General features: G+C 43.1%; 1 pseudogene; it reads right to left on the minus strand.

The window, feature by feature from the left end:
* Window positions 1–6,657: 6,657 nt before the first annotated feature.
* LOC115437476 (ATP-dependent RNA helicase A protein-like) lies at window positions 6,658–27,491 on the minus strand (annotated as a pseudogene).
* Between the last annotated feature and the right edge of the window lie 403 nt (window positions 27,492–27,894).

The raw sequence follows: 27,894 nt of genomic DNA on the forward strand, positions 1-27,894 counted from the left end.
CAGAAAGTCTTAAAGAAAAATAATGACAAACAGGAAATAACGTCCGAGTCGGTGCGTCCCTACCCAGAACCCCCAAACATTACCATAGCAACAAGTCCAGCTTCATTCCAGTTACCTGGATCGAGGCCGATAACCCCAAAGATGAAGACCTGATTGCAACTGCAGATCAATTTTACAATCATGACACTAAGGATAATGTTTGGCTTTTACGAAAAAACACAATCACCTGAAGGCATCACGAAGTCAACCTTTGGGGGGGGGGGGGGGGGTTTCATGAACCCTGGAGAACTAAAAACCTGACCCCAGTCCTTCAAGACCAGTTGAGCCTCAGACCAGATCAAAGGGCAGTGAACGCAGCCCGGAGCCACAGAAAGGCAGCGTGTCATTGAATGCAGCGCTCCTCAGTTCAGTACCTGAGGCTCCAGCAGCAGCATGACTGAACCCCTCAGGAATGTGAGCAGGAGGCCGCCGCAGACAGTGAACGCCTCATCAGGAGCCCAGAGCACACCTTTAAACCAGGAACCCGAAGATGATGCACATTCACAGACTGGTCTGGACCCCCTAGACCAGAGACTGGGTTGATGTGGATCATTCCTGGCCCAGTTCCATGGTTTCTTACCGCTTCCCCTCCACTCACCACCAATACTTTTGACTTCTCTTTCACGTTTACATTAAATGTCACGTTGGAGAACATTCCAACACTGTAGGGAGTCAGCTGTCTGCCCCCCCCCAACAACTGAATCCACCCACAACCTCTGTGATGCGTTTAGGGCCAACAGGACACCAGACTGTTACTTCACACCTTCATTGTTTGTCACACAAACACTGGAAATCACAAACCAAAGACAGGGGGGTTCAGGTGCTGGGGAGAACAACCCTACGGTCAGGTCAGAAAATAGCTGCAACCCCCCAACAGCAGAACATCTACCACTACTGGTGGTAGATGCAGGCACACACTACCCCAACAATGACAACTATGCCCCCCGACCCCACGCCCCACAAAGATAACACCAGGCTGAAAACACACTCCACTGTTTCTCCTCATCAAACAGATTCTGATGAACTTCTACCACCAGTGGAACTACCACCAGTAGAACATCTACCACCAGTAGAACATCTACCATCAGTGGAACATCTACCACTAATGGAACATCTACCACCAGTAGAACATCTACCACCAGTAGAACATCTACCACTAGTGGAACATCTACCACTATGGAACATCTACCCCAGCAGACACACTCTACCACCAGTAAACATGTTCCTGCTTTAGAACACACACATCCAAACCCTCTGACATGTTCTACAGTTCAACACCAGCGGATCTGGAGAACCGGGATTTAACAACACAGACTAATCAGCTGGAAGCCCCAGTCCAGACCGGATCCTGACCGGATCCTGCTGGTCTAAACCTGGTCCAGACACAGAAGCTGCAGGACAAACACGCGCCTTTCCCGGGGGACCGGGAACCGGCTCTTACCGAGGTGGAGGGTCAGGTTGATGGAGTTGGGGTACTGGATCCCCGCCAGCATGGTCTGGCTCTGCCACCAGGTGGTGTCCTGCTGGTTGTGTTGTAGTCCGTCAGGTACACGGCGCTGTGGTGGTTCCGCGGGTCCCGTCCGTCGCAGATGTGGCAGGACTTGGTGACCCCGGTGGCGCCGGTCTGGACGCAGTACTCCTCGGGCGGAGAGCCGCAGGTGTTGGTCGCCACCACGGTCACGTTGAAGGCGGCGTTGACGAACTCGGGCATGCACCGCTGCGCGGAGCCCCGCTCGTCCGCGCACTCGTCCATGGCCGCGCGGACCGGGGTCAGCGGCGGCAGCAGCAGCAGCGGCGGCAGCAGCACACCAGGCCGCCGCGGAGCGCATCACACTGGGCATGCCGGTCCCTCTGCTGGTCCCTCTGCTTCCGTCCTCTTCCCACTTCGCCGCCGAGTCTTCGACACTAACTCTGCCGAACTTTGTCCGAAGTCTGCGCTCAGTTCCCGGTCACCGACGGAGTCAAACGGATCCGACTGTCCCGTGCGAACATGCGGCGCCGGTGTGCGTCCGCGGCGCGTGCAGAGCCTGTTGCCCCGGTCCGGTCCTGGTCCTGGTCCTGGTCCTGTTCTGGAGTATGTCGGGCCTCAGCTCTTTGTGTCCACCGCCATGGAGAAACTCCAGCAGGAAAAGACGAGACCTCCGACTACACCCAGTCCGGCACTGCGCATGCGCCAGGCGCAGAGGACACTGCGGCCACTTCCGCGTCAAAACTTTCACCAAAGTGCGCAAACCCAGACCCGGTCCGGATTAAAGCGGTCCGGGAGCCACAGGGGCCCCGAACGCGCATCTGGACGGTTTTGAAAACGGATATTCAAAAGAAAAAAAAAACAGACTTTATCAAATCAGCTGTGTGTTGTATTTTGAAGGCTGAACTGATGAAAAGCACCTCCTTTGCACAGTTAGGATTCCTGTGGTCTGGAAAAGAATGAGGAGAAAACAACAGAAAGTCAAATACACTTAAATGATAAAAGATAAATAAAATAAATAAATGTTAAAAAAAAAGTTGAAGTCTCAGTGGAAGAACTTTAAAGCTGAACTTAGATCTCTGATGAAAACTGTGTTTTACCTGAAAAGAAGAAAATGCAAGCTGTTTTTAACAGAACATTTAGTTTGTTTGTTTGTTTTAATTTTAAAACGTCCTCATCATCACTGTTTTATGCATAAAGTGTTCAAGGTTTGAATCTGTTTTGTAAAGTAATATAAGAATAATTTCACAAAGTAAAACCAAACATTTAGAGTAAAATCTGAACCTTAAACAACAGGAATGAAAAAACAGTAAATGGGACTAAACTGAACCTCCAGTCAAACTGTTCATTTAAGGTGTTAATGACAAAGAGTTTGAGTTGAAACAAAGTGTTTTAACTTCAAGAAGAAAAAAAAACAGAAATGTTTTTAGTTACAATAAAAACTTACATCAAGTTCACTTTAATGAATTTGTCTTTTTTTGTGGTAAATGAATAAAGTACAAATCTGTGAAACTGAACAAAACCAGACCTGAAATCAGAGAGAAATTCACTTCATTATGTCAAATCCAGCATTTAGACAAACACTAAAACCACTCAAATGCAGCAGACAAATAAATAAACAATTCAGAACAAACTGAAGTGAGAAAAATTAAGGAACATGAAGTGGTTTATTCTCATTCATCTGAGCGCATCCAGACACAGTTTGACTGTAAAAGCTCAGTTTGTTCTGAAAAACTTCAGTGGTTTTGGTTTAATGAATGTGCATTTGGAGGCAGGTTTGAGTCTGTTTCTGATCCTTTATTCATGTGTGTTTCAGGTTTAATTCAGATATGATCCGGTTCAATTGTTAATGTCACTGATTGATCATCCTTGTGTTTCTGTGAATTTTTCTCTATTTGTGGATGAAAATGGATGAAAAACATTTAAATATTCAGTTTGTTCCTGAGTAGAAACATGAGGACATGAATCCAGGAACAGGGATCTGTACGTTCACAAACAGCTAGACATTTATTTATGTGTGTGTATACATACTGTGTGTGTACATATTATTATATATATATATAATAATATATATATAATATATATATTTTACACACACATGCACACACTCTGTGTCCGACAGTCTGTGGACCCACTGAATTCAGGTGTTTCTGTTCTAACGGGTCTGGGATCCAAACAATAAGGACTAATGTCATATAGAGTTTATATGGGATATATCAGTGCATTGGTTCATTTGGGTTCAATTCTTCTCTTTGTTTCTAAAATGACTCACAGATGGTTTGGACTGAATTTATATCAACACTGATTTTAGTTTTTTTTTCTCCCTGACTCTGATTTTCAATGTTCTTCCTCTAAATGTCTTTAATATTTTTCCTGCTCTGACTGTAAATAATAATTTCCATTTATTGTCATCATATCTGACTGAGGAAGAAAAACCTACCATTAAACTACAGTGAAATACTGATGTTTCTAAACTCTATGGACTAAATATGTGGACACACATCATGTCTCCAGCTGTCAGATGTCCTGTTCAGGAGGATCAGACACAAACAGCAATATTTCACTAAAGTTTAATTTCCTTAAAGGATCTGAATGACTAGGTCTTGGATCCTGGGTGTTCCAAGTCAGTGAGTAAATGAGTAAAAAAAACCAAATAATCAACAAAATGAACAAAATAATCAACAAAAGGACCAAAATAATCAACAATGAACAAAATAATCAACAAATGAGTAAAAAACAAAACAAAATAAGCAACATAATCAACAAAATAATCAACAAAATGAGTAAAAAAAATTACCAAATAAGCAACAAAATGATAAAATCAACAAAATGAGTAAAAAAGACCAAAATAATCACAAAATGAACAAAATAATCAACAATGAAAAATTATCAACAAAATGAGTAAAAAAGACCAAAATAGCAACAAAATGAACAAAATAATCACCAAAATGAGTAAAAAAAAAAAGACCAAAATAATCAACAAATATCCACGACTCTGATTTTCAGTGTTCTTCCTCTAAATGTCTCTAATATTTTTCCTGCTCTGACTGAATAATAATTTCCATCTACTGTTGTCACATCTGACTGAGGAGAAAACCTACCATTAAACTACAGGGAATATTGGTGTTTTTCTTTGTTAAATGCTCTTCAACAGGACATGTGACAGTTGGACTAGGACTGAACCAGTGTGTGTGGGAACTGGTCAATGCGGTGGCGCCTCCTGGTGGTGTTTCAGTCAAACAGTAAAAACCTATGATCGTAGCTCATTCATTATCCTGCTGAAGCTTTGAGGAGGTTCAGAGAAGGTGATACGAGTCTATATGCAGATTGGACTTATGAACACACACATACCGGATGTTTTAGACTGACTTTATCTAAGTTTCATTTCATTTGTGTGAAATGTCACTAATAGTATTCTCAGTATTTTTCTATTTTGCATCATTCTCAGATTTACAGATACACAGTGGTGACTTATCAGTAGAGGGCGCTAGGGCACCGCCCACCTGTCTGACATGAAGAAGACGACGACAGGAATCACATCAATAATTTACAAAAACATGAATATTTAAATGAAGGCACTCCACATGACCCCAGCCATGTGTACTGTGTCTAATGTGCTTCCCAGTGGAGTTTAAACATGTTTGGGTGGTTTACGGAACAGTCAGGTCACCTGTTCCTGTTTGGGGCCAAATCTGTGCCCAAGCCCCGCCCACAGAAACTTTAAGCCCCACCCACAGGAGGACACGTCACATCAGACATGTAGGGAAGCCATGGCCTAGGTGCTGGAGAGTCAGCTTGTGACTGAAAGGTCGCTGGTTCAATTCCCTGGACTGGAGGAGAGTTGTTGGCTGATGTGCCCTGAGCAAGGCACTAAACCTCGCCCATTTGCTCCCTGGGCACCTAATATGGTGAGAACACTGTTCCTGACATGCAGTGTGATGCATGGTCTAATGTGGGTCAAAGACACATTTGGTGTGTGAACCCCACAAAAACTTAAATTGTATTCTACTCTACTGTATTGCATTCTATTTTACTGTATTCTACTTCATTCTACAGGGTGTCCCATAAGTCTCCATACACAGGAAAAATAAACGTTTCTTGACATAAACCATTTTTATTTATATAACATGCTCTATATGACTGCTATTTTGTTGGGAACACATTTCAATGCATGTCTGCTGAAGAACTATAAAGAGAAATATAAAGAATACATGTTAGAACCATAAGTATTATGTCTCCTATGTATGGAGGCTTATGGGACACCCTGTATACTAATCTCTGTATTGTATTCTATTGTACTTCCTAAAAGAATCCAGACCTTCCTCAGAACTGACTTGACACCAGATGGTCTAAACACTTTAAATCGACTCAGAGCCAAATGCTGGACGCCCTGTGTGTTTATCTGTAATCAGCATAGATCAGTGGGTACATGTCCCAGACCAGGGTTCTGGTTCTGGTTTGGCAGCAGCTACAGCTCACAGACTCACTGGTTCTCTTTTTTGAAGTGACTTGAATACACTTGAATAGTGGTGCGTGTGCTTTGGCATCCCCTAGTGGTGATATGTTATGGTGCATCTTCACCTGCTGTCACTGAGCTAACGGTGAGCGGCCAAAACATTAGAAACCACAGCCTCTTTGTGTTCAAGCAGAGAACCGGACCAGACCGGACCAGAATCATCCACTTGCTTGTTTTTCTGGTTGTGGAAAAAAACAAAGAGTCCGATTTCAGCCACAGTACAAATGTTTTTATTGACTGACGATAATGAATCAAACTAACTAAACAGAAACCGAACCAACAGCAGAACTCCAGAACCCACCCACTGCTGCTGGGCGGGGCAGTGTTAGTATCCTCCCCTATATCCTCCCCCTCCCCCTCCCCCTCCCCCTCCCCTGTAGCCTCCACCTCCTCTATAACCTCCTCCTCATATCCTCCTCCTCCCCTGTACCCTCCTCCTCCTCCTCCTCCCCTACCCTCCTCCTCCCCCCCATATCCCCTGTATCCTCCTCCATATCCTCCTCCTCCCCTGTAGCCACCGCCCCCTCCTCTGTAGCCCACCGCCTCCTCCGTAGCCACTCCTCCTCCTCCGTAGCCACCTCCTCCTCCTCTGTAGCCGCCGCCTCCTCCCCCTCTGTAGCCGCCGCCTCCTCCATCAAAGCGGGACATCTTGGGAGAGGTGGGCCGTCTCCCATCCTGTGAACAGAACCAGAACAGAACCACACCCATGTGAGAGGAGGTCATCCCATCCAGGTCCTGATCCTGGTTCTGATCTGGTTCTGACCCGGTTCTATATTCGGATCTTAGTTGCGATCTGACTACTGCCCTGGTTCTGATACCCTAGCCCTAGTTCTGATCTTAGTTGTGATCCTGGTACTGACCCTGGTTCTGATCCTGGTCCTAGTTCTGATCTTAGTTGTGATCCTGGTACTGACCCTGGTTCTGATCCTGGTCCTAGTTCTGATCTTGGTTCTGATCCTGGTCTGATCCTGGTCTGACATTGGTTCACCCTGGTTCTGACCTTGGTTGTGATCCTGGTTCTGACCCTGGTTCTAGTTCTGATCTTGGTTTTGGTCCTGGTTCTGATCCTGGTTGTGATCCTGGTTCTGACACTGGTCCAACCCTGGTTCTGGTCCTGGTTCGGACACTGGTTCAACCCTGGTTCTAGTCCTAGATTGTGATCCAGGTTGGGACTTTGGACCGTGCTTCTGATGGGGCTCACCTCTGGTGTTGGGCGCCATGTTGAGTCCACACGCTGACGGTTTGGACACATATCTGATGAGGTTGAGGAGCCGTTGGTTGGTTTGGTCCATCTGTCGGATGTATTCGGGGTCTTTGGTGACCTCCACCACCAGGGCTTCTAGGGCCGCCCCGCAGACCCACGATGCCGCCCGCCACCTCATGAGGGATCTTCAGTTTGATCCTGAACACATGAAGGTCAAAGGTCGTTTCAAAGACTTTAAAAGTGAATATTGGTTCCAAATATAAGTACAGAAAATCAAAACTGTAATAAATTCAAAGTACACTCCAATCTTTGACATAAAAGCAGATCTATACATGGGGTTTTCTCTGGTCCCCCCCCAGTTCCATGAAGTAATGGTACTAATGTAGCAATGATGTTCAAAGGGATCATGTGGGTGGACAGGGGTCTGGACTAGAACACATGGGGGCTAATGGGACCAAAGGAAGGTTCTAATGGCACCAAAGGAAGGTTCTAATGGGACCAAAGCCAGGTTCTAATGGGACCGAAAGCAGGTTCTAATGGGACAAAGGAAGTTTCTAATGGGACCGAAAGCAGGTTCTAATGGGACCAAAGCCAGGTTCTAATGGGACCTAAGCCAGGTTCTAATGGGACGAAAGGAAGGTTCTAATGGACCAAAGCAGGTTCTAATGGGACCAAAAGCAGTTCTAATGGGACCAAAGCAGGTTCCTTTCACCTACATGGGTTTTTTCTTGTATTTTTTATATTTATTTCTTGTATTTTTTTTTTGCCACTTACGGGTAAGGAACCAAATAAGTATTTCATCTACAGAATATTCTCCTGAGACCCAGGACAGTACAAGTTTTGGCTTTTTTTACATTAAATAATTGCCTTTATGGAAACAGCGTAATGCAACAGTTTTTAGATGCTTTTTTTTTTTTTTTATGGAATGTATCTGCAGTGGACAACTTTTTTTTTTTTTTTTCAATAAAGCTGTGAAACTCTTGTCTCCTACAGAGGAAAAAAAAGCATTGCTGGGTTCAGGAGGATTAACAATTGGAAAAATTCCATCAAAGTACTAAAGTCTTGTTAGGTCCTCCGATAACTACTACGGTTGAAGTTTTGAATGTCGTCGTGTTTCTATGAGTGAACTCTCAAAGGTCCAACCCCTGCGACCACCGTCGTCTCTGCACTGACTGTGATGTGTGGATGCTCACCATTCGTCCAGCTCCACGGTGTCTCCGTTGGAGCTGACCTTCTTGCAGGCGTACAGCAGCAGCAGAGGGCTCACCAGAGTCATCCCTTTAGCTGAAATCGCCCGGGTTCGGATCTGAAACGGCAACAAACTCGCTCATATCAGCCGCCGCGTTCCCTTTACTAACTGAAGGCCAACTAGAACATGGCTCATTTAGTTGGTTTCGACAATGAAGGAGAATATGGTTCTGATGAAGCACCACCGCTGTCAATGTTACCTTCTCACTGAAGACGAAGAATGGGCTGGGGTAGGTCAGGTCGTGGTTGCTGAAGGGGCAGTTGACGGACACTTTGTGGATGAGGGCATTGCGTCCCTCGGTGGTCAGGATCTTCCTCTTCTCTTTGTGGTAGCACACGTTGGGGTAAAGGCCGAGGTCAGCAGGGACACCACCACGTCCAGGTTGTTGTCAGGTCCGACGTTGTTGAACATCTGCGTCATCAGACTCTCTGAGGGGACGAGAACGGCTTCAAACGTCTGACAGAGTGTCAGGTCACTTCAGGTCAGGGTTCTTAGAGCAAACAAAAATACGACTAAAATTAAAACTAGTGGTGAAAAAACAACTAAACCAGGAAATAAGAACTGAAGCTGAAGAAGACTGCAATTGTTTTCATTTCCCCCTGTCCGTTGGGTATTTATGGAGTTTTAATCTGGACTTACACAGGAGTGGATCAGTCTCAAAGATGATGTATGCTTTTTATAATGAAATGTTTGTTCAGCATGATAGGCCACTGGAAACTACTTTAACCTCCTGAGACCCACTGTCCACGTTTGTGGACAAGAGTTCACAACTTTATACAAAAAAAGAAAACTGTCCACCACAAAGGACATTCCATAAAAATTTTAAAAACTGCATCTGAAAAAACTGTTGCATCATGATGTTTCCAATACAGGCACTTCTTTAATAAAAAACAAAAAAGCTTGTACTTTGCTGACATTTCCTGGGTCTTAGGAGGTTAAAGTTTGTCTTCACTTTGTGTTGAACACGTTCAGGGTTCATGTTGAACAAGAACTTAACATCTGTTCACAGACATTTGATGTTATACAGACTTCACATCCAAGTTTTCTCAGCTTCTATAAACAAAGACTTCCCTCACAAAGCCTGAAAAATTCAACTCTTACTGGTCAAATCCAGGAGCCAGACTGAAAAACCAAAACCTTGAGAGTTTCAGCCATGTGTGCTCCCGATCAGGTACCTTCAGGGAATCCGGAGTTGACCAGGATCTCCTTCAGCTGGACTTTGGCCTCCCAGGTCATCCTCAGAGTTGACATGTTCAGACGTTTGTGTTCACAGAATCGAATCTCCGCCTCCTCGCCGTTGATCCTGAACAGCAACGCAGCAGCGTTAAGGTGACTGATCACTAACAGACCCCGCCCCTTTTAGCTAGGAGTGCTCAGACTCACCTGACGTCGTCCCATGCCTGGAACACTGACAACAGGGCCACGTGGTCAGAGAAGCGGGTACCAGCAAAGTTTCTGTGGACGAAGCCCAGACGTTTGCCTTCACTGATGAAAGGCTCCGGGAAGCAGGAGGCGGCTGAAATGGTGCACATGGCATCTCCAACACTAGAGGGCGACACACACACAACACCCATAGGCTTTAACAGACTCACACAGACACACAAACTACAAAGAGACTGAAGACCAAAGAAAACTGACTGGAAGATGCAGCCCATGATCGCCATCTTCCCCACGAGGCTCGATGGGCAGTTTGGCCAGAATCCGACCCAGAGGAGTGAGCTCGTCGTTGGTGTCCAGAGCATCCAGCTCTGAAACACAAGCACCACCTTATTTAACAGAGGCTTTTCAGGGTTAAACTGTTTGCTGTGAGTTTAAAGTCACAGAAACACTGTTATGATAATCGTCTTAAAAAACAAACTCATGAAATCAAATCGTGTACGAGTCGAACCTCTTAGAGTTGTTCAGCTCGATGACTGCGTCCAGCGGCGGCGGCTCGATGGCCTTGGACAGGAAGTGTCCGATGGCGCCGAGTCTCAGGAGTTTGATGCTCAGAGCGACTTCATGCAGCGGCGTCCTGAAGATCTCAGGGGTCATGTGAGTCTCCAGGCTGAAGGGACAGGGAACAACTGTGAGCACGACCCGAGGAAACACCGCGCGCTTTTATGCCGACGGACACGCAGCATCTACCGCTCAAACCGCGCTCGGCTGCAAAGGTGGAAGCAGAAGCCGGGTCGCACACGGCCAGCTCGGCCTTTCCTCTGTTCCAGGTTGGTCTTGGATGCCCAGACGGTGGCGTAGTTGGTCATGTTGTTGTGGGAGTGAAGAGCTTCTTCTGCCTGTTGGACAAAGAACATGGAGTGAGACGCGCAAACATCAAAGAAGAAACTTCCACTTTAGCAGCAATCAGACTCACTTGCAAGAATCGATGACGTAGACGACGTCGTTGATGGTGATGCTCGTCTCTGCGATGTTGGTGGACAGGATCACCTGGAACATCAGATGTAAACGTCAGATACAAACAGAGGCAGTATGAGCTCTAACCTTCTGTGGTTTTATCACGACCTTTGTGATGCTGTCAGGAACGGTTCAAACACCCTCTCTGCTCTCACGGGGGATCTGGGAGGTAACGGCAGAATGCGGTACCTGTTACTCCTGGAAGCAAACAAACACAACCCTCTCCATTATAACCTGACTGATTATGCGTTTATTACCAGTTTGGAGGATGATTTCATGGTTTGTTCGTACAAAGGCTTTGGTAACACCAAGGTTATATCGTTAATGAAACCTAACGAAATTACAAAAACTAGAATGGAAAAATCATTTTTGTTAACTGAAATAAATAAAAACTATAATTAAAAGAAAGAAACGATAAACTGAAACTGTATTGTGAACTTATAAAACTAACTAAAACTTATAAAATTCCCTTCGTTTTCGTCTTTATCAATGCCAGATTGATACGAAAGCGATTTATTTTGCTTTAGCAATTTAGCTAGCGGCACCATACAACACTTGATGGTCTGTCACTTGTGGTTTCCAGTCGTCTTCTGGTCCCCACTCTACCTGGAAACATGGAGACTAAAGTTGGGGGAAAGCAGCAGAGTCCTGTCTGGGATTTATTTGAATACGACGACAGAGAAGAAGAGAAAGATACGACTAAACTAAAACTATGCATTTAGAAAAAAATGAAAACTAATATAAACTACCAAACCTGCTCTACAAATGAATTAAAACTAACTGAATTAGAGAAAAAAAAAGGCAAAACTAAATAAAACTAAACTAAAATGAAAATAGGACCAATGGCCCTGTAGCTTACCGGCCAAATTAAAAGCTTTGGGAAATGTATCCAGATGCCATTTATTATCACCCAGTTATGTGTATTTATTCTACTGTATTACAGAAATAGCCCATGTTTTGGTCATATTCCAATCAATCTGTAAAAACTTCAAATTCCAACTTGATATCATTGATACTACTGATTATTGGATCAATTCCAATTCCTATCTCTTATAATGGGGAAATATTTCAAAGTCGCACCAATCCAGAATCAGATCTGGATCGAAATAATTTCAATACCTTGTGTTGACATCATCATACAGAAGCTGTATAGCAAGTTTGAAGTCAATCAGAACTGGAGTTTCGGAGGAGAGGACGACTGAAATTTTTTCCCCATAAGAGCCCATGTTAAATTTTCCGTAAGTTCCCGGATCCAGAAGAAGATCCTGATCAGCATGTGGCCCATTATGTTGTGGTCATCTCCCCATCAGGGCTGGACTGTAGAAATTTACACTTGATATCATTTATATTTACTGAGTTATTGCATCGATCCACTTCCTATCTCTTATAATGGGACATTTTTCAAGTGGCACCAAATCCAGAATCAGATCCGGATCAAAATACTTTCACTAACTTTTGTTGACATCATCATAAAGAAGCTGTATACCAAGTTTGAAGTCAATCGGAATTGTAGTTTCGGAGAAGAAGGACAATTGAAAGTTTTGTAACGGACGACAGACGACGACACATGACGACTTTTAGAACCTTGGGTGACACTAACTGAATGAACAGCCCTCAGCTTTTCTCCGCTGTGGGGTTGGAGGCGATTCCTACCAAAGTGTGGGTTGGTCTCCAGGTGTCTCTGCATGGAGTAGATGAGTTCCAACCCGGCAGGAAGATGAGCACAGCGCCGGCCACCTGTAACGTCTCGATGTATTTGAGGAGAGCCTCCACCAGTTCGAAGGACGTCTCCTTTTCATTAATCTGAGCCATCGACTGCTTGGTCTCCACCGTGTACCCGCTTCCAATGATGGCGTTACAGTTGGTCTGCGGACACGCCAACAAGAGTCCATACATGCATCACACACATCAGACAGACGGACACATACTACTGTCAAATCAGAACACGCATGCTTACGTCCTCATCCCCTCCTTCCTCGTCTTTGTCTTTTTTCTTGCGGTCCACTGGTGGAGGGACAAAGTTTGTCATCTGGATGCAATCCTCCAGGAAATACTCTACAAACAGGAACAGAGGTTTTGATTCAAAAATCCTCCCACAGATAAGATGTGAAAATGAGCGTAACCCCACAGGAGATGCTTCCCATGTCTAGGTTAGATCATACAAAGGTGATTTGAGTGGATTATTCCAGCTACTGGAAGTTCAACACATACACACTACTAGGGTTGTAAGAATTTATCAGTTCTGCAATATATCGTGATATTTCATTTCACAATACTGTATCAATAATAAAAAGTACTGTATGAATATTTTTAGGTATTTATTCAGATGCAGATATTGTGGAGGTTCATTTTTGTTTTTTCTTTTTGTTTATATTTTATTTATTATTATTTAACACTCTTTTGTTCAATAATGTTAGTTCCTTTGTTGGGATTGAACTAAAATTCTGTTCTGATGTTAGTTCTGAACTAATAGAATATGAACATTTGAACAGGATCTGAAACTGTAATGTCTGTAAAACACAATTTCAGTTTGAACACAGAAACATTTTGTGATATAACATTAGATCTTGTTGGGATCAAATAAAAATGTGTTTAGCATTTGTGAAGATTTCTGGTGTAATTCAAGGAAATCATTTAAAAAAAAAGAATGACCTTTTTAACAGTATCATGATATATCGTGATATATCGTATGGTGATCCTAGTATTGTGATTTGTATCATATCCCCAGATTCTTGCCGATACACAGCCCTACACATGTCAGATCAGTGGTACCTTGAACAGGGAAGGTCCGACCAAAGACCTCGATGATGGGGCAGTTGAAGAAGTACTCTCTGAACATAGTGGTGTCGATGGTGGCCGACATGAGGATGACACGGATCTGCGGATAGGCCTGAACCACGTCCCTGAGGACCACCATCAGGAAGTCGGTCTACAGACAGGCAGACAGTTGACTCAGACTGATACCACTGGCTCCGCCTACTGGCTTCATCTTATAAACCTGATGTCCTGTTCAGACAATCAGCTGAAATCTGAACTCACATTGATGTCTCTCTCGTGGATCTCGTCAACGATAACGTGGCTGATGCCTCTGATTCCTGCTTCGAGCTTCCGCAGCAGAACACCTGAAATGTGTCAACATCAACCCAACATGTTAAACACGCCAGTCTCTGTGTTCTGTGTCTGCGGTTGTGTTACGTACCGACAGTGCAGAAGAGGACGCTGGCGTGGGGTCGGGGCAGGACAGATTCGAACCGTACGCTGTAGCCACAGCTTTTCCCAAGATCCTCTCCTCTCTCATAGGCAACTCGCTCGGCTACGGACCACAGCGCTGATCCTCCTGGGCTGATGTTACAGGAAATGCAGTTACTATCATTAGCCTGAGTGGCCGTACACACCTGTGGAGAAACGCTGACATTACCTGGGTGACCACGATGTTGCAGTCAGACGCCTGGCCCCCCTTGATGAAGCGGTCCAGGATGTACTGGGGGACCTGGGTGGTTTTCCCGCAGCCCGTCGCTCCTCTGATGATCACCACCGGGTTGTTGTCAACGGCCCGCATGATCTCCTCCTCAAACTGTTTGACTGGCAGCTGCTCACGCTCTGCCAGGGTCTGAACAGCACAGCGTCATGTTACCGTTCTGTCTCATCGGCTCACTGCCCTCTAAACCTCCCAGCATGCACCTGTGGACTGGACTGACCTTCTGCAGGTTGTCGTCATGCTCCAGCTGGTACATCAGCTCATTGTGCAGGTCACTACTGATCTGCTCTGGGGTACACTGGATAAAAACAAAGCCTCATTATTAATTATTATTAATAGGGCAGGGTAAAAAATTGATTTGATTGATTTCTTTTTAATTTTGCATAATCGATTAATGGTGGATGAGATCGATGTTTCAGAGTAGGACCTGCGAGTAAATGACCCAGAAACTGTCGATGCAGAAGCCACGGCCGGGTCCAGGCATCTTGGTCTTGCTCGCGACAGTTCTGGCGTGTGAGGAATGCGGAGGAAGGGTGGGGAAAACCCCTCAGCGGGAGGAAGGGTGGGGAAAACCCCTCAGTGGGAGGTCCTCCTAGCCTCAAACTCGAACCCACAGTGTGGAGGAACTGGCCGGTGGAGGCGGGTCGCAGAACCCAGTCGTTGGAGAAATATTAACTTCAATCACTAGCTGAGGGCAGAGTTTGAGGCATAGTAAGCGGGAAATCACGAAGCTTCCGCCCACCCTCCCCCTCCAGTGAGTTTCTTTTACCAAGGGCCACATGATTCTGTTTCAGGGGGCCAAACTGGTGTTGGTGCCCCAGGGTGATAGTAATGTGCCTTAAGGCTGGAAGCACCAGGTATAAAACAGAATAAAGATGAGGAAGAAGGTCTGTTCTGATCCACTGGAGAAACATGGACATGTTTTTGTCCTGTTTCATTATTTCAGAGCAGATTCATCTATTTACTGCTGAAATGTCAGATTTATTTCCTTTCTAATATCAATATTGATTCTGTGTTGCATGGCTGCAGTAGTCAAATCATCAAGTTACAACTCAAAAATTGTACTTTGATATCACGCAGTGAATCTGAATCAATCAATTAATACTGAATTGAATCGCAATAATCGTTCAGAACCTTATGAATCAAAATCGAATCGATTAAGGAAAGTGGCCATGATACCCAGCCCTAATTATTAAACAACGCATTCACAAGAAACTACAACTCATATGCACAGGAAATGGTTCTATGACATCAAACTTTAACAGGTTTAGAGTGTGTAAGAGTGGACGTTCTCCTGAGGGTCTTTGGAGACTCACGAAGGCCAGGGGTCCCTCATCGATGTTGCTGCTGGTCCAGGGGTTCCAGTTGACCTGCGGGGGGACCAGGGGGACGACACCAGCGACTCCCTGTTTCTGCGACGGTTCAAACATGGCCATCTTCCCTGGAGCAGAGACACCGGGTGCTGGGGTCTGCGGGCTGCATGGGAGTCCAGGTTAGAGACCAGAACACACATCAGGGTCAAAGACTGAGGTTAGCATCGGTCCAAGGTCTTACAGGAGGGGGGATGTTGGATTCCCAGCTCCTGGATGACGCCAGCCAGCTGCGGCTCCAGGTCTGGAGACACGTTGACTTCAAACGCCTCCAACTGGACACAAACACAAAGTCACTGTCTCAACATTTCAATCCAGGATCAGACATCACGGAAGACTCTGAACACTCTGGACACACTTTGGATGAAAACACAGAAGGCACCGAATCGGGGTTTAAAACAAGTGTAGTTTTACACATCGTTAGCCTCGTAGCGTAATTACCAAACTCAGATACAGATGGACCAAAGTCTGTGGACCCATTGAATCCAGGTGTTTCTGTTCTAACAGGGGTCTGGGATACAAAACAATAAGGACTAATTTGTTTCCAAAAAGACCCACAGATGATTTGGACTGAATTTATATCAACTTTGATTGTATTCTTTTTTTCTCCCTGACTCTTGATTTTCAATGTTCTTTCTCTAAATGTCTCAAATATTTTTCCTGCTCTGACTGTAAATAATAATTTCCATCTACTGTCGTCACTTCTGACTGAGGAAGAAAAATCTACCATTAAACTACAGTGAAATACTGATGTTTCTAAACTTTATGGACATAAATATGTGGACACATCATGTCTCCAGCTGTCAGATCTCCTGTTCAGGAGGATCAGACACAGAAACATCAATATTTCCTTAAAGTTTAATTTCCTTAAAGGATCTGAAATGACTAGGTCTTGGATCCTGGGTGTTCCAGTCAATGAGTAAATGAGTAAAAAAAGACCAAAATAATCAAAAAAATGAACAAATAGTCAACCAAAATGAGTAAAAAGACCAAAATAGTCAACAAAATGAACAAAATAATCAACAAAAAATGAGTAAAAAAAGACCAAAATAATTAACAAAATGAACAAAATAATCTATAAAATGAGTAAAAAAGACCAACATAATCAACAAAATGGACAAAATAATCAACATAATGAGTAAAAAATCGGACCAATGGCCCTGTAGCTTACCGGCCAAATTAAAAGCTTTGGGAAATGTATCCAGATGCCATTTATTATCACCCAGTTCTGTGTATTTATTATATTACAGAAATAGCCCATGTTCTGGTCATATTCCAATCAGATCTGTAAAAAATTCAAATTCCAATTTGATATCACTGATACTTACTGATTTATTGGATCAATCCACTTCCTATGCGTTATAATGGGAACATTTTTCAAAGTCACACCAAATCCAGAATCAGATCTGGATTGAAATAATTTCAATACCTTGTGTTAAAATCATCATAAAGAAGCTGTATACCAAGTTTGAAGTCAATCAGAACTGGAGTTTGGGAGAAAAAGTTGATTGAAATTTTTTTCCCCATGAGAGCCCATGTTAAATTTTCTGTAAGTTCCTGGATCCAGAAGAAGATCCTCATCTGCATGTGGACATTATGTTTTGGTCATCTCCTCATCAGGGCTGGACTGTAGAAATTTACACTGGATATCATTTATATTTACTGAGTTATTGCATCGATCCACTTCCTATCTCTTATAATGGGGACATTTTTCAAAGTGGCACCAAATCCAGAATCAGATCCGGATCCAAATAATTTCACTAATTTTGTTGACATGATCATACAGAAGCTGTATACCAAGTTTGAAGTCAATCAGAATTGTAGTTTCGGAGAAGAAGACGATTGAAATTTTGTAACGGACGACAGACGCCAACGCCGCATGACAACAATAGCTTACAGCCTGTCGGCCGGTAAGCTAAAAAAGACCAGAATAATCAACAAAATGAACAAACTAATCAACAAATATCCATGACTGATTTTCAATGTTTTCCTCTAAATTTCTAACCATCTACTTTGGTTTTTTTGTGTATTTTGCTCATTATGATGCTGTTTTCTTCATTTTTCATGCTTGGTTTGCTCATATTTGTTCATTTTGAGGCTTTTTTTTTTTGTTCTTTTTCAGGCCTGTGTTTTTCATTTTTATTTATTTTGTTGATCATTTTGCTCATTTTACTGATTCTTTTTCCTAACCATCTACTGTCATCACATCTGACTGAGGAAGAAAAATCTACCATTAAACTACAGTGAAATACTGATCTTTCTAAACTCTATGGACATAAATATGTGGACACATCATGTCTCCAGCTGTCAGATGTCCTGCTCAGGAGGATCGGACACAGAAACAGCAATATTAATAATCAATAGGATATTTATCCCATAATATCAAACTCTATTCTGACATTAGTCCTTATTGTTTTGGATCCCAGACCCCTGCTAGAACAGAAACACCTGGATTCAATGGGTCCACAGACTGAGGTCCATTTGTGTCTGAGTTAGACAGTTGTGAAAATACTTCCAGAGTCTGCTTGCTACTGTCTGACAAGCATTTGACAAAAGCACTTAGCCAATAGCATGACAGATCAACTGTTACATAAGTGTCTGGTTTTACTTTTCACATATGGATGCATTATGTTTTGTATTTTTTTACACTGAGCGTGTACCGATGTCCACAGGTGGTCTGTGAAAATAAGAATCTTAACATTTCACTCCTCCATGTTGCTTTTGTACTGTTTTTTTAAATCCTCCTTAGACTGGACCATCCTGATGGGATCCAGATGGTCTAATCTGGATTATCAGGGTTCTAAATGGAACCGGTGGAGGTGATCCAGGCTGAGTATAGACTGTTTGCTTTTGCTCATTGTACAGATGCGGTCCAGTGGGATCAGGTGTGATTAGGTGGTTTCTGTCCACGTACCGTCTCTCCCTCCTTCTTCTTGGTGATTCCAGAATAAGCCTCAATGACTCCCAGGTGGTACAGCTGCCGGATCAGGGACAGGGCACAGGACTGGGCTGCCAGCTTCTTATTGGAGCCGTGTTCTCGAGCGGTGATCCCTGCAGGACGCAGTCAAACATTCTGACATGTGAAACATGCACTCACACCTGAACAATCTCGATCAACAGCATGCGGCGAGTGCAGGATTCCAAGACACAAAACAACATTTGTAAATTCAGCATTCTCATGTGTGGCCATGCGACAGTGGATCACATTACCAACAGAACTACTAACAGTTACAAACTATTACACATTCTCCCGCATGGTGAAAAAACAGCTACTGTCAAACCAAACCTATAGATTTAATGCAATGTAAACATGTTTAGAGTGTGTGTGACAGACTGCAGTGGGATGAATAAGAGTGAATGGTTGGATGTGAATGAATATTTTATACAGATGGAGTTATAAATATGCATTTTTTTACTGTTTTTTAATGTTTTAGTTTTTATTAATGTCTGTTTTTTTACTGCTAACATCAGCCTGCCAAAGGACTACAGGTGGAAATTAGCACTAGTGCTACAACCTGGCACACTACATCTGTCCTGTTTAAGGTTCATGTATAATGTGCATTGTCCCCGTCTAAATAAATAAATAAATGAAATGAAATGAAACAGTGGCTGTTGGACACAGATGTGTTGAGTCTTACTTCTGCCGAGCTGCCGGACAAACAGCTGCATCTCTGCTATGAAGCTCCTGTGGATGCAAACACAAACACCTTCACTTCCTGTGTTCAGATGAAAGGCGGTGGTCCAAAGCCAAAGTGCAGCGGTAGACTCACCTGCCCCGCTGTCAGGGTGAAGCCTGTATGCTTTTCTGCCAGACTTGGGATTAAAAACACCATTGGACAGCTGAGTCTGCATCAGCCCTGTGGTGAACAGCGACAGCAGACATCACAACCAGACTGGGCCGAATGCATCCATGAGGCAGCTTTAGTTCACCTAAACGCTGCCCCATGTCTTCTGTCTGTTTGGCTGGGACGTCTGCTGTCGCTGCCACACTCATGACTTTCTGTTCCTTCCAGATCAGATGAAAAGCCTCAGTACAAGCAGGACTTTCCCGGCATATGAGCAGTGACCAAAAGTATGTGGACGTCCTGTTGATCCGTAGTTTGTGTCTTTGGCGTTTTATTCTGCAGTTTCAGGTTTCATTTTAGCTTCATCCAGTTTGATGAGACTATTTTTCCATTTCAACAGAGCAATGACTGTTTTTACAGTCATTGCTTTTACAGCCTCTGTGGACCAAACAGATCCATAAACACGTGTTCTGCAGCCGTCCACACACTTTTGGTCACCTGAAAGTTGGGTTCACTGTGGATTCAAACGGTGAGATCTCTGTGGTGTAGCCGACACACTCCGGAGGTCTCTGGGTTCACAGCAGTCCAGCAGAAAAACATACAGGACCATCCAGACCGCCACCGTGCTCACATCACACAAGCATTCAGTATGCGTCATCTAAATTTCCAGGTGAGTAGGTCAGAGTGAGGGTGAAGTCCGTTTCCTGTGTTTGATTCTAAACTGAACATTCCCTCACACACTCACGCCGACTTCACCAACACCAATGCACCAACACATGGTGTGGGCGGGGTTTTGTCGTAGGTTCCTGCAGGTCAGACTTCATAGGAGGTACCTGCTCTAACACTACCACTGGGTCACACAGAACTCTGCTGCTGGTACCAGAGAAACCGTCAAAAAATAGTTTATGGACAAGAAACCCTGAGATGTACTCTTATTATTATGGAATGTGGGAAGTCTTTTAGTGTCTTCTGTCTTATTACTGCCGCCAAGTGAAACAACAGAGGTTATGTTTTCATCTGGGTTTGTCTGTTTGTCTGTTAACAAGATAACTCAAAAAATTATGGACGGATTTGGATAAAATTTTCAGGAAATGTCGATACTGGCACAAGGAACAAATGATTACATTTTGGTTATTTGTCTGTCTAGTAGCAAGAAAACTACAAAAAATTATGGATGGATTTGGATGAAATTTTCAGGAAATGTTGATAATGGCACAAGGAACAAATGATACATTTTTGGTGGTGATGGGGGGTGGGCTATTCTGCCTTGGCGGACTGCTTTTCCAGTTATATATTGTTTTTGAATCCTTCATGTGACTGAACAGGTCAAACGTAGCCTGACTCTTACACGAACACAGCTGGTATTTTCCGTTTACTGACGTCTACCTCATGTCTGTTTTTCTTTCCTTTCTTTTGAATGAATGCTTCTCTAATGGGTCCGTTTCATACGACTGACATATCATGACTATGAGTCCAGCAGGTTACTGTTAATCTCTGTATGTACCCTTTGGTAAATTACATATGTATATAAATTGATTATTTTTTTGTTTAAACAAATAAACAAAGTGAGCATTTCTCGTGGTTTGTTGTGTCGGACCCCCCCAGCTGATCCAGACCTGTTGTGGTCCGGTCCCACTTGGCTGTATTTATACTCAGCGCTGGTTTTCTCCTTCTGGAAGAACTGGTTCAGACGGGCCTTGGCGTTCTCCAGCGTCCAGTTGCCATGGAGACTGGCGTTCAGGTCCACTTCCTCCGACTCCAGAGTCTGTAAAAAAAAAAAAAAAAAAAGACACTTTTGAACCCGGTTTGGGACTGGATTTCAGAGCATCATGTGAACAGCGATGTCTTACCGCCTGAGCTTCCTGTTCATCTCTCTTGGCGTAGTACTCCTTCAGGTTGGCTCCTCGCTCCCACTCAGCTCCTCCTCCTCCTCCTCCTCCTGCTCCTCCTCCTCCTCCTGCTCCTCCTCCCCACCCAGGTCCTCCTCCTCCAGAGTAACCCAGTCCTGTCACACCTGGGATAGGGACACTGTGGCCCTCCTCTGAAACCACAAATATTTACTCTAAACAGGATCCAGGGCCACCATCAGAAACCAGTGTATCTTCAAACCCTTTCAACACTGACTGCAGGTAAAGGTTCACATATTAACCCTTTAACTCCTGATTCCAGGTAAAGGTTCTGAGGTAAATCTGCGTCTGTTTCAGGTTCATTAAAGCTGCTGTGAGTTTGTGCTTGTGTTCCTTTTTCTTCAGTGGTTTTGTTTTACTGTGTGTAAAAATTTGACAAATTTTACAAAAGTAAAGTCTTGTTATGTCCTCTAATAACACACTAAGGCTGAAATAATTTCTATGACTATAAAAACAGTAGTGAAAAAACAGGCAATTACACATTAGAAAGTACTCGGAGAAATAAAGTAATAATAATAATAAAGAGTAATTATACTATAATACGCATAGTATGTCTCTCTCTCTCTCTCTCTCTCTCTCTCTCTCTCTCTCTCTCTCTCTCTCTCTCTCTCTCTCTCTCTATATATATATATATATATATATATATATATATATGTATATATATATATACACACACACACACACTTTATATAATAGCAAAACTACTAATAATAATCATAATGAAAATGAAAATGAAGTGATAAAGTGCTAATTACTTTATTATTATATTAAGTTCAGTTTGACTTTACCTTGTTCAGCTTTCACCACCAGGTGAGGGGGCAGTGGACCGGTGGACGGCAGGTTTCCAAAGCCTTCATTACCTCCTCCTCCTCCGCCCCCTTCTCCTCCTCCTCCTCCTCCATCAGGTACATCACCCACCTGAGGACAGCAACCTGGGTTCAGTCGGCACAATCAAACCTGTCGAATCACCAACTCCACCTTTTCCTGTCAGCTGAACTTGTCACTGGATAAAGTGTGTAACGTTTTCAGACTCCGTTTCTGTCTAGAATAATGCTGCCTTCGGGTACCATGGGAATTAGGGTAAACACTAAGTATGAACTCCAAAACTGCACATGAACGCACCTTCATGTCAGATTTTCCACTGGAGAACTGGGAAAAAATTTGATCCATGAGATGATAATGACCTTTGACCTTTTCAACATTGTGGAGAGCAACGAGGGATTCAAGGTCAATAATAAACAATGGTTTTATTAGCGTTCTGCTGCTGTTAGCGGATGATTTTTACAGATTTATAACATGCACAATTTCCAAAAACTGTTTAAAAAAGTACAGTATCAGATGAATGAACTCATCCAGAACTGTTTTACCTCAGTATCAGGTCACAATAAGCTGTGTGGTAGACAGTTTTCATTTCACTACCACAACAAAAGCACCTGAACACAACACACTGGTAATTTCAAATTCACTAGAGGAAAGGAACATCTTCCTGACAGCACCTGAATGCAGCATTAGACAAGTGACCCTTCCGTTTCCTTCAGAGGAAAGACTTAATCCAAACTGATGAGACTCCGAGATGTGGACTGATATTAAAAAAAAATAAGGCTGATATCGACCTTAATTTTTTTCTTTTTTTTGAATGTTATTAGATATTTGATCAGGCACCTGTGTGGGCAGCAGTTGAAGTTCAACAAATGTTAACAGAGTACTATGTGTACGTGTATTAATAATTTATTTTGCAGCATAAAAATCTTAATTATCTGAGTGTTTCAATTGTATTTTACATTCAATGTGATTTAAAATCAAAATATAATAAATTAGCCTTAAATATCAGCCATTGGCTGACCAAATTGTTTTTAAAAATCAGCATCAGCCTTAGAAAAACCCATATCGGTTGACCTCTAGATGTGTATTTAAAGGTGCGGGAGACTTCCGTGACCAATTTTTCATCAAATCTGTCCAACCTCTGTCATACCCTCAATATCATGAATCTGTAAGCAGTGGTGGAGAATCCCAGCTCCATAAAGTAAAAGTCCTGCCATGTATTGGTTCTACCTGGCAGCTGTGGCTACAGATGTAGTTTACCACCACCAGAGGGAGAATGTGAGAGTGAATGAATAATGGGTCAATTATGTAAAGCGCTTTGGGTGTCTAGAAAGGCGCTATATAAATCCAATCCATTATTATTATTACCTGTTCACTTAACACAGGTGATTCCACTGATTATCCCACCTACCTGGATGAGGAGTTGTGCTCATCAAAATGGGCTGGTTCAGTAAATGGTTGGAACAAATACAAGGCAGGACTTTTACTTTATGGAGCTGGGATTCTCCACCACTGTCTGTAAGTCTGTCTGTCATTACTCACCTGAATCTCTTCCCTCATGGTGAACAGTTTCTTAGTTCCATCCACCAGAAACAAACCATGTGTTTACAAACAGAGTCAGTAGGGAACTGGGGTATCTGAGGAATTTTGTCGCGACATGCATTGTGGGAAACGCCGGTTTGTGCAGCCGCCTGACAGCGGCAGCTGGAACAGACACGACGCAGAAACGGCAGGAGCTCCCTTCCCTATATGCATATTCCTCCAGACATTTCTGCATTTCAGATGTTTTTGTGTGTTTTTTTCATCCATGTAATATCATATGGTTGTGCTGCCACAGTCAGGTGGCTGCACAAACCTCCCTTTCCCACAATGCCCGTCGTGACAAAATTCCGAAGATGCCCCAGTTCCCTCCCGGCTTTGTTTGTAAACATATGGTTTGTTTCTGGTGGATGGAACTAAGAAACTGTTCACCATGACGGAAAAGATTCAGGTGAGTAGTGACAAACAGATTCATGATACTGAGGATATGACTGAGGTTGGACAGATTTGATGAAAAATTGGTCACGAAAGTCTCCTACACCTTTAACATTGGGTTAAAAAGACAGGTTACACACACACGCACGCGCGCACACACGCATGCACGCGCGCGCGCACACACGCATGCACGCGCGCGCGCACACACACACACAGCTGTTCCAGGGGGAACTCACTGCTGCTGATCCATGAAAATAAGTCAAATTCAGAAACATGCCTCAGGTTTATCATTTTGGTTCAGAAAACACAAACAAACAGAACCGACCCCCAGAGATGGGACTTCAGCCGCCTTCATTTCTCCAACTCTGACCAGGTAGTTGACGAAGTCCCTGGCAGCATTGGTCTGGGCGTCCTTCTTATTGGTGGAGTTTCCCATCCCAATGTAGTTGAAGCCATCAATGCGGACCTGTGACAGACAGACAGTTAGATGGACTGACGGACAGTGGATAAATACAAAGACTGACCAAATGACTGACCTCGCACATAAACTTCTGTCTGTTTTTGTTCCCTGCAGCCCTGATGTCATAGTTCGGCGTCAGCTTCTTTTTTCCACACCAGGCATACAGGAAATTCTTGATGTCCGCCATGGTGGACGGGCAGACAGACAGACCGGACAGAAACACTTCTGCAACCTGAAAAACATGAAGGTAAGAATGAGAACACATACATGTTGGACAGAAGTGTGAAAGACTCTATCGGTCAAACTGGACCAACTGTCCCTTAACAGAGGCGGGGTCTACGCCATCACCTGTCACCTGTTGTGCCAAATTCTACTCCCTGCTGAAAACTGCCCCCTCAGTCCGCCATGAAGAGGACAGTGTGCACCAAACCCCCCGTCACAACTTGCTGAGAAATGCTCCCCGCTCACCCTGGCTGATTGATTTTACTCTTGTCTGACTGTAGGGTATGAAATTAAATGTGATTTATTCAACCTCTTAACACCATCATAGCTGTGTAGCAATTAACTAATAAATAATATTGTAATTTAATGCAGTTACGTTTTTTATCTGTTTGATATTAAATGAATAATTTTATTTCAGTTTAGTACAAAACACATACATATACAGAACATACTGCAGCAAATAAAACATTAACACAAAGTAATTCACACTCAATTTCTTCAGTCACTTAGAGATCATTTTACCTTTATAGCCCTGGACAATTTAACAAACTCAAGCTTTTTTAAAACTCAACAACGAGCAACACAATTTCAATTCACAATTCAACTGATTCCATAATTTGACACCAATAACAGACACACAGCCATATTAATATGATTATTATTATTATTATTAGCATTCACTCTTACTTTAGGTGTTTTTAAAGAATATTAAAAAATGTGCAAATTGTAAGGTATATAAAGAGTCTGGTTTGGACCAGCTCGATATGTAAAGTGTCATGAGATAACTTTTGTTATGATTTGGCACTATATAAATAAACTTTGATTGATTGATAAAACCTTCAAAACTTAAAGGAGTCGTGTGTGCAATCACATTCCAAATACTGTAGAGTGGTACCCCACCCCCACCCCCCCCAGACTAGGGGTTACCAGATCCAGTATGAATGTCTACTACAAGGAGCTACTATGGCAAGAGACCAGTCCTACACCAGTATTTATACTGGGCCCGGTCTCTTCACCCGGTCTCAGGTCACAGTCTCTTTTCCAAGGAGAGCTGGCGTCGGTCTTCAAATTCTTCTCCCCTTTCATCTGTCTCCATGTTTCTAAACCATCTCCTATACATCTCCTTGTTTTGTTTCTCACTTTGTCACCACGTATTTGGAATAATCAGAGTCCTTCTAGGTTTAGTAACATCAGACATTTGTGATCAGAAATGTTCAGATGCAGCTCAGTGGATCTGCCAACCTGGATGAACAAACACTACTCACTCTGTGATTGGCAGCAAGGTTCTAATAGTTTTATAATTTTTCATTATAGTTTTATTTAGTTTAGACTTTTTTTTCTCTAGTTTTACTTTTTTATAGCAGGTTTGCTAGTTTTTATTAGTTTCTGTTTATTTCTAAATGCTTAGTTTTAGTTTAGTTTTAGTATTAATGTTAGTTTTGTCGTCTCTTTTCTCTTCTTCTCTGTCGTATTCAAATAAATCCCAGACAGGACTCTGCTGCTTTCTCCCAACTTTAGTCTCCATGTTTCCAGGTAGAGTGGGGACCAGAAGACGACTGGAAACCACATGTGACGGACCGTGAAGTGTCGTATGGTGCCACCAGCTAAAATGACTCGAGCGAAATAAACCGATTGAATATCAATCCGATATTGACAAAGACGAAAACAAAGGGAATCTTACCCATAATTTTTATACCATTTAGTTAGTTTTGTCAGCACACAATACAGTTTCAGCTAGTTATCGTTTTTTTTCTTTTAAGTATAATTTTTATTTATTTCAGTTAACGAAAATGATTTTTCCATTCTAGTTTTGGTCATTTCGTTAGTTTTCATTAACTACAATAAGGGTGATGGGCGGAGCATCAGACCAAAACACACAATGACAACATAAACATTAGTTGTGGGCTGACACGGAGTATTTCAAAGGTGAATACTGTGTCTGGACTACTACTTGAACAGCTGACGTTTGGAGCTCTTCTGGTGGGGCAGGGGGAGTTTGGTGCACAGTGTCCTCTTCATAGCTGACTTGGGGGGCTGTTTTCGGCAGGGAGTAGAATTCAGCAAACATCTCCCCACGTATCATACAATCCTAACTACTATGCCACGCAAATTCCACCGTAGACATAACGGACCCGTTAACCGCACAAAGGCCTGGATGTGCGGCCGGTACTGCAGACACACAACCGGATCCATAGGACCTCCAAGGCGTTTACACAGGGAGAGAACACAGACCCGGCTCCAGCACCAGCAGTGTGTAGATCTGATGAAGCCCCTCGGATGAGAGGTGGAACGTCATCAAGCCAAAATACAAGTCCAGTTACTTTAGATTTAACCGATTGAGGAGCATCCTGTACGACGCTTGTTAGCATTAGCATGTTAGCTGGATGATGCCGAGTCTGTATCTAGCGTTAGCTCTGTTAGCTTCATAATGGTTCATAAATTCAGACACGGTCAAATACATACATAAACAGTCATTTAAACAGGCCCAGTCAGAAAACGGTAGCATAAATATAACAGCACGTATCACAGCTGAACAGATGACTTACAGACTCTCCAACAGACCGCTAACCCGCCGCTGTTTCCGTGATTGTGACGCACTTCCGGTGAGGCTGTGTATGTGTGCTCTACCGCCACCTGTCGGACCAGGTGCGGAGGGTGTCGGCATTGCATATAGTTATATAAAAATATTCAATTTTAATATCTATATATGTGTCATAATTTCAAATAGTTTGTTATAGTTTTATACAGTATTTGTTATGCCGTGAAAACATTCTTATGACATAAAATCGTCTGGTATAAATTTAAATATTTTTCTAACTGTATAAATAGATTTTTAACATTTAATAAGCCTTTTCGGACATGTTATGAACTAAGATATTTTCTACTAATCAAACATATTTTGTTATGACATGGAAGTGTCTTTGTATGATGTGAAAATAGCTCACTATAAATGCTAATATTTTTCTAACCCTAATATGTTGTTAAAATCCAAAACAAACAAACAAA

This window comes from Sphaeramia orbicularis, chromosome 17 (assembly GCF_902148855.1).
Source record: "Sphaeramia orbicularis chromosome 17, fSphaOr1.1, whole genome shotgun sequence".
Lineage (NCBI taxonomy): Eukaryota > Metazoa > Chordata > Actinopteri > Kurtiformes > Apogonidae > Sphaeramia > Sphaeramia orbicularis.